General features: G+C 44.5%; 1 protein-coding gene, 1 long non-coding RNA gene and 1 other non-coding gene across 6 annotated transcripts in view; 1 reads left to right on the top strand and 2 right to left on the bottom strand.

Moving 5' to 3' along the window:
- Positions 1-1,335: 1,335 nt before the first annotated feature.
- Positions 1,336-4,080, bottom strand: LOC107311705 (uncharacterized). Of its 4 annotated transcripts, none has more exons than XR_014944089.1 (4): positions 3,956-4,080; positions 3,631-3,740; positions 3,468-3,517; positions 1,336-3,382 (listed from the first exon to the last, which is right to left on the bottom strand). It is a non-coding gene; the product is annotated as an uncharacterized LOC107311705 (long non-coding RNA). The 4 variants fall into 4 exon arrangements; XR_014944088.1 differs by having other exon boundaries at positions 3,834-3,974; XR_014944091.1 differs by having other exon boundaries at positions 1,488-3,363.
- TRNAE-CUC (transfer RNA glutamic acid (anticodon CUC)) lies at positions 3,825-3,896 on the bottom strand. The gene has a single exon. It is a non-coding gene; the product is annotated as a tRNA-Glu (tRNA).
- A 367-nt stretch (positions 4,081-4,447) lies between the features above and the next one.
- Positions 4,448-7,565, top strand: part of NCOA7 (nuclear receptor coactivator 7) — an 80,730-nt gene continuing 77,612 nt past the window's right edge. The window contains exon 1 of the mRNA XM_085541726.1: positions 4,448-4,640. The gene's annotated coding sequence lies outside the window, so the exon portion shown is untranslated. The remainder of the gene's footprint in view (positions 4,641-7,565) is intronic.

Below are 7,565 nucleotides of genomic sequence, written 5' to 3'. Positions count from 1 at the left end.
CCAAAATATGACTCAGGGTGAGCTTTCTAACTGTTGTTCTGAAGCGACAGTTATGGTGGGATTTGCAATGAGATTGCTGTGCTTTTTAGGTTTATCTTACTGCCTGGGAAATGCTGCACATCAAATCTCTGTCTAGGAGAGATTTACACTTCAGACAGTACTATTTTACAGAAAACTTGTTGGGGGGAAAAAAAACAATAGTCAGAATAAAGGGTTATGTGTCTGACACTTCTTTTTTCTTCTCCTTCCATCTTCAGCAGTTTATCTAATACGCACTTTGCCTTGTTTGTGTCTGCTCACTGCCATGGTGACAACAGCACTCATGTCACAGCACAGCCGGCTCCCATGGTCTCGCCAACCGGTGCAGCAGGGAACCCAAGAGGAGCTTCGTGTCTCCCTGCCAGCCAGTCGTGATGCCCGCCCACCTGGGATGCAGAAACACTGGCTGCCTCCTCTGCCTTGGCACAAATTTCTGCACGACCTCTCGTTGCAAATCTCATGTAAGAAAAGAGGTGGAAAGAGGATGGAGGAGAAAGGAAAACGTTGCTTACAATTTGGCTTAATAACGGTTTCATCTGTACACAAAGTTTCTCTGTCAGCAATACAAAACCTTCGTTACTTCAGAACTTATCACAATTGAATGGGTATAACATTACCTTAAAAATTAAACTGAAATCTGTTTCAGCGATTGGTTGGGAGGCCAAGAGAGAGATAGTGGCGAACATTGTGGCTGGGGTGCCACCTCGTGGCCTATTGATAGCACGTTTTTATCCGTAGGCAAAGGACTGTTTCCCTTTGAGAAGGCAGCATGGAGTTTTACTGCAGGTTATTTTCTCCATAAAAACAAAAAAAGAAAAGAAGAATAATGAAATAAGCTGCAACCTGAATGCCATGGGAACAGATGAGTGTGTGTCCTTCTGACAAGAGTGCAATATGAGAACAAGTAGAAAATAAGTCTTTTGGGGAAAAAAAGAGAAAAAAGAAAGAAAAATAAAGAAGCTTTCATTTTCTAAACAGTCCATCGATTGTCAGACATGCAAAGTTTTGTGCCTATCACAGGCGTACAAGATTGGAAGCACTTCAAAAGCTGAATTAAAATAGTCCTGTATCTTCTGAGAGGTTGCCTGGAAGACATAAGTTCAAGTTTGGATCTGGAAGCTCCTGTTTTCCAAAACTTCAGAAAGGTGTGAGTTTAACTGCATACTCAACTGCTGGTTAAACTGATCTGTACTCAAGGTGTTGATTTCTTTACCTTTCTTATTGCTTCTGCACTGTTTTCCTATCAACCTTTGGTGTGAGGTGGAAAGTTATTAGTCAAACTTTTGAGGAAGAACATAAATGAAATTAAAAATACTTGAGATTTTTATTTCAAATTTATCATATTCGGAAGCAAATTCAGCCACGTAGTCAGGTACTTCTGCATTCCAGTGTTGTGAGTTACCTATTATTTAAAACAACAATAACAACAACAAAGACTCCGGGACAGATTCTTCTTTCATGTCTTATAATTGAGTGCCTTCTCTCCATCATGCTGACCTGAGGCCCAGGTAAAAGGAAGCCAATCTTTAAATATCCAAAACTGCATCAAAGAATATTGGCAAACCAAGTGTGTGACAATGAAAATACAATTAAGACAGGTTATAGAGAAGATTTATGAACTATCTATGACCATAGCAAGAGTACATTTAGGCAACATCTCTCTTTCTGCTCTCCTTTTATCTACCTATGGATTGCAGACATCCCATCTACACAGAAAAAAATATATATTGTGGAGAAATAACCATTCCAATGTCAAGAAGGCCATGCACCCACCCCTAGTAGTCAACTGCCACAGTTCTAAGAAGGCTAACCTGTCACAGGCATTCAGCAGTGACAGTGTGGTAGCACAGCAAAACGGCTCTCAGAGGAGTGAGCCAGGTGCTGGTTCAGCTCAGAAGTGGGGGCTGGAAATAATCACAGGCTGTCAGCCCACAGCTGAAAGGAACGTTCTCTTTCTTTAGCCTGGCCTCCCAGCTTTTCAAAATAACTGATTTTACTACCACAGCAATCTGACCCATGCTGAAAATGAACACTTATCCTGGATTTTTTTCAATTTAAAGAGTAATTACAGCAGAACCTGAAGTATCAGGAAACTTACTGTAAGGGAAACAGTGGGAAGCTCTGATTAACCACCTGAGGCAAGCAATGAGCCAGCTGCAGGAGCACAGATGAAGGTAATTCAGCTGTGCTCCTGGAAGGGGTGGAGCTTGACTCCTCCTCTCCTAGATCCCATTTAAGGGCTGACCACCACTAAGGTAGCATTGTTTTCTGGAGATTGCTCCTGTGTGGAGTTTTTGTGGTGAGCCTTGACATCAGTGAGCACCTATCTTGAAGGCCTTGGAGTTGGTGAGTGCCTTTGTTACTCTCTAGCTATTCATTTCCATCTATGTTTGTACTATTCTAACCATACAATACCATACTTATATTATTTCCACTGTACAAATACCATACTTGTATTATTTCCACCATACACTTGTGCATGGATTGTTTTACACTCACTGCAAAGTGGGTTTTTCTTATCTGAGCTTCAGTGGCAAATTTCAGGTCTGGCACTGTACTGAAAAAGCTTTGGAATGGTAGTGCTTCCATTCCTAGTACAATATTACAACCTGCGTGAGCTGTTTTGTGGGATTTTTTTTCCAAAGTTTCTGAAATCTTGCATATGATTAACCTTTCTCAGATGACTTTAAAGCTGGGATTGTGGTGCTAAGAGCATGCAAAGATATCATTACAAAAACTGAATTTATGCTTTATGCCTTAAAGCAAAGTAAGGCCTCTCCCTTTGCACTCCTTGGAAGTTCCTTTATCATTAAAAACAAATAAACAATAAAAACAACAAAATGGAGGACCTCTGGCTTCTCATGAAACACTCTCATCTGTAATGGAGAGTAGCTCAGTGCGCAGCACCCATCTGGCACACCCAGGCAATGGCAGAAGAAGGTATTGTATCCAGTTGTGACTTCACACCAAAGTCTTCCAGCACACAGTACAGGCTGAAGGAGTTAGCCATGGGTGATGCAAGCCTTGTGGCGTACTCCTGGCAGTGGGGAGGATCCTGTCAGTCATGCAACTTCATAGTATTCATTTATTACAGGTATTTCCTGTCTTATGTGCTGGCAGGCACCACTCCAATATGAATGAAGGGGTCCTCCCTCAGCCCCTAAATGGCAGCCTGCTCCTCAGGCCCCAGGGAGAACTGCAGCACTCTTCCTTCTGGCAGACAGCTGGGGGTTGAACCTTCTCCATAGGATGCTCCAGAAGGCTGTGAGCGATGAGGTCTGCCACGGCAACCAGCACATCATGTTTCAGCTGGATCCTCATTGCCTGTCATGGCACCAAATGACTGCTCATATGGGGAGGAAAATGTGGGAACTTGTCGGAGCAGTCAAAAAAAAAAGGGGGGGGGGAGGAAATTTTTACACACTGACCAATCATGCTGCCTGCCTGGCAGGTGTCATTCACCTGGCTGCTATGGGGCCTGCAGGGGGAAATACGGTATTATATTGCAGAGACGTTTCTGTGAGGGTGGTGCATCCAGGCAGATGCCTCACCTGCCTGCAGGTACCGTGCACAGGATAAGAATTCACATACCTCCCTCTTGCTTGAGTCCTGCAGATTTCAAACGTTCTTGAAACTTCCCCCTGAGCAGGAGCACCAGCACCTTAGGCTCGGCACAGAGACCATCCCGGATGCTCGTTGGGCTATAAAAGTAAAGAGGAGGAACAAAGAGAATTTTAAAAAGAAAAATATCCCAAAAAAGAAGTAGGAAAGAGAGAAAAAGTAACTTCCCTGACCGGGAATCGAACCCGGGCCGCGGCGGTGAGAGCGCCGAATCCTAACCACTAGACCACCAGGGATCCACGTACAGCATTTGTAATTTGTTTTTCAAGACCTTATCAGCTCGCCACGTCATTACCCTGTTGCATTTTCCTTTTGTTCTCCTTCTTCCGGACAGTACCACGCTTCGAAGGCAGGCGAGCGTGCGGAAGGAACCTTCCATTCCAACCCATGGAAGGGGAGCGGCGGGGAGAGAAGCGGAACTCGCTTGGCTCCGAGTCGAGTGCTGTGACGGGCCCTCGTCCTAGGCGAGCTGGTTGGCAGCCCGAGCGACCGCCAGCGGCTGCGGGTGGAAGGAGCCGGGCTTTCTCATTCTAGGGGGCTCCTTCCGAAGAGAACGGACCCCAAGCAGTGCAAGCCTTCAAGCTGGGTAGAGGAGCTGGGCCGCTGGCACCTGGGATGAGAGCCTTTAAAGCACTTCGTGCTGTGCCGTCTGCTGCGTGTACAGTATTCCCCCAGTGGCAGCAGGCTGGTGCCTGATGGATGGGTTTCTTCTGTCCAGAGGAAAACGTTGCATGAATATTTATGTCCTTAAAAGAGGAGAGAAGGCCTTGTCAGCGAAGTGCCAGGAACACAGACTGAGGACGAGTTGCCTGGGAGAGAGGAGGTTCCAGCTGCATCGTGTGTTCTGAAAGAAACTCGAGGGAGCAGAATGTTCCCTGGTGTCTGGTCCGTAGGAAAATGCCGATCCAGAGGCACACTGAGTGAAACCTGCAGCTCCAAAATGGGAACCAGGTGGACAGTTCTCTGTTCTGTGTTGGCAGGTAGGGATCCATGACTACTGAAGATGCAGACCATATCTGTGTAAGTGCTTTTCACTCTGGCACCGTTGTTTCACAAGCAAAGCAGATCTGCAGGCAGCAGTACAGTCGAGAGTGGGGGTGGATGCCCCATCCCAGGATACATTCAAAGTCGGGCTGGACAGGGTACTGAGCACCCTGATGTAGCTGTAGGTGTCCCTGTCCAACTGCCCTGCAATTAACTAAATGGCTTTTAAGGGTCCCTTCCAACTCAGATGACTCTATGACTAGTAAAATTTTTTCCTTGTGGAAGCAGTATCCATAATGTAAGAGGGTTTACTCTATAGAAACGAATGGCTGGTTCTCAAACCTTCCGTCACTGAAATTTGTTATAGAGTAAACCTTTTCCACATTAAGACAGATATGCTTCAGATTTAAGATTGTGAACTCTGCAAATATGCCTTAGCTTATCTTAATCAGCTTCAGAGTCAGAAAGCAAATGTAAAGGACTCCTTTTTTCTCAGGGCTCAGGAGCTCATGGTGTTTGGTTTCAGTCTTACCACTCTCTCGTCTGAGCTGATGGTTCCTTTCAGCCAGAGCCTTTCACAGTTAGCAGGCTTGAACAAAATGCTTATTTGGATTGAAATGGAGCTTGCTTTTGTCCAGACTGATTGATTTCAGGGCACAGTGATGCAGTCAGTTTATTAAACTGTAAAGAATCAGGCCCTGCTGGATACAGTCAGTTATCTTATACCCTACAAGATTTTCAGTTCACACATGTAGGTCAATAACCTCTTCTTTGGTAAGGCCAAGGCATTTTCTTCTTGAAGGACCAAAGCTGAGGGCTGCTGGATAGGGAGCACCCCAGGCTGAGGAGCCACCATGGCCTGAGAACTTTGCAAAGATGGGAACGTGGTCAGGTGAAAATCACCTGGTCCCAGCAGGTCACCAGTGCCCCTTGTTGAAGAGAAAGGCCATGTGGGACCTGGTGTCCTACCAGTTTGAGCCAGTGTAAATATAGTGGTTATTTTGACCCAAGAGTCTGCACGGAGCATCAACTTAAGATAAGGAAAGTTCTGTACCAGCCCAGCTGCTGGTTCAAGTGTGTTTGTGTGCTTAAACAACTCTGTGACATCACAGTTAGCAGCAAGGCTCCCCCATCTCTAATGCTTACTGTCACCCCAAAACTGGCTTTTGGAGGGCAGCTGAGTTCTGTGCTGCTGTGTCTATGATGCTAGCAGCAAAGGCAGCTCCTTCAAAACTAGAATAGGTCCACGAACTAATATGATTAAGTTTATGGCTAAGTTTTGGTGAAAGAGTCCTTGAGTGCAGCTGTAAAGGTAGTGAAAAATGTATGTACTGGAAAAGCTTTGCTGATTTTTTTATTTATTTTTTTTTTATTTTCCTATGTGTGAATCCAGGCTGCAGCAGCAGGGGGCAGACTCCACGACCTCCAGGAAAGTGGCACTGGGAGTCAGATGTTTTCTAGTTGCTTTTAGGAAAGGCTTTCACTTCCCTGCAAGTCATGTGCCCTGACAAAAGATTACACCTCTTCTCTGGATTCCTGCGTCCGACAGAGAAACCCCTCCGTGCAGTTGTCAGCAGTTCTTCCTCCTGCTTGTAGGAACGTAGCTGCAGCTGTGCCTGCATTCCTGTGATACCAGCTGGAGAGGAATGATCATCTGAGAGCAACAGGGGAGGAGGGATGTCACAGACTGGTGCTCCTTGTCACCTGATGTGGCGGGATAGCTCTTTGTCGGTTAGGCCAAGTGAATAGCACTCAGTGTCAGGGGTACCACACCCCAGCTTTCAGAGATGAGTAATTAAAGCTGAATTCTGGAACCTAAAAAATCAAAGCACTCACTTTAGCTGCAAGCTCTAAAGCAGCACACAATTAACTTGTCTGTTCCATATGAATATATTACATTATTATTACTTTCATTTGCCAGGTTAATTAATGTGTGACAGCAGGTTTGCTGCATAAAAATGAGTAAGAATAACATCAAAGCAATCTGTTAATTTACTCAAGTCTTTTATTTGGTTATGTTTCCGCTACATAATGGTAAGTACAAATTGTCTTTAGTACCTAGAGTACCCAATCCGGTAGTAGGGGAAGTCCTGTATCTGAGCAGACACTGTAATCATTATTTATAATTACATGCAATATGTGCATTTATCACTTCTCTCTTTCCCCAGCTGTTTATTTGAGCTGGAAAGTCTTGGAATCAGCTTTTCTTATTTAAATTAGCCTGGTTTAAAATGTGCATCATCCCAGTGTTGGGGAGGTGGAAATGAAAGGGAAGGAAAAGATTCTGCACAGACTGATGCGTTTTTATGTTTAATATCCATGTATAGTCAGAAGGATTGCCTAACTGTTAGATTATAATCATGTTCTTGGGGGAGGGAAGTTGCAGTTTAGATTTCTTAAAGCTGCTTTCTTCGTGGCAGTGTTTGATGGAAAGAATCTAAAGAAAGTCTCGAAAGATGTTTCCCAGTTCTTACAGCAGTCCTGATACTCCTAGCTCCAAGATCATTGGAGTAAGAAAGGCGAATTGCTCTGTCCTCTTGTAGTTTAATTTCAGTAATGCTAGGGGGCAGTATGAGAGAATTTGCATCGTCATGTTTTCATGCTTTGTAAACCAGTTATTTATTGTTTATAGAAAGCACTGTAAAGATTCTGAGGAGGAATAGGGGAGAAACTCACCAGCAATACTGTTATAAATAATCTTGCAAGTTCTACTACTGCTTCCCTTGTTCTTCCATTCCTCCCCTGACACTGCATTTGATCCAGGGATACCAAGGTCAGCTTTTCCTCTTGCCTCTGTTAAAATATGATACTGGGGTCTGGGATAAGGCATGGCAGTGGGTGCTTCATCAACTGTCCACTGAGCTCAGCAAAAAACCTTATTTGAGAGAAATAACAGTTTTGTTCTTATCTCCCCCTGTATC

This window comes from Coturnix japonica, chromosome 3, assembly GCF_054131305.1.
Source record: "Coturnix japonica strain WE chromosome 3, WE-NBRP24, whole genome shotgun sequence".
In the NCBI taxonomy this organism is placed as follows: Eukaryota; Metazoa; Chordata; class Aves; order Galliformes; family Phasianidae; genus Coturnix; species Coturnix japonica.
This window is presented reverse-complemented; position numbering and strand designations above follow the sequence as displayed.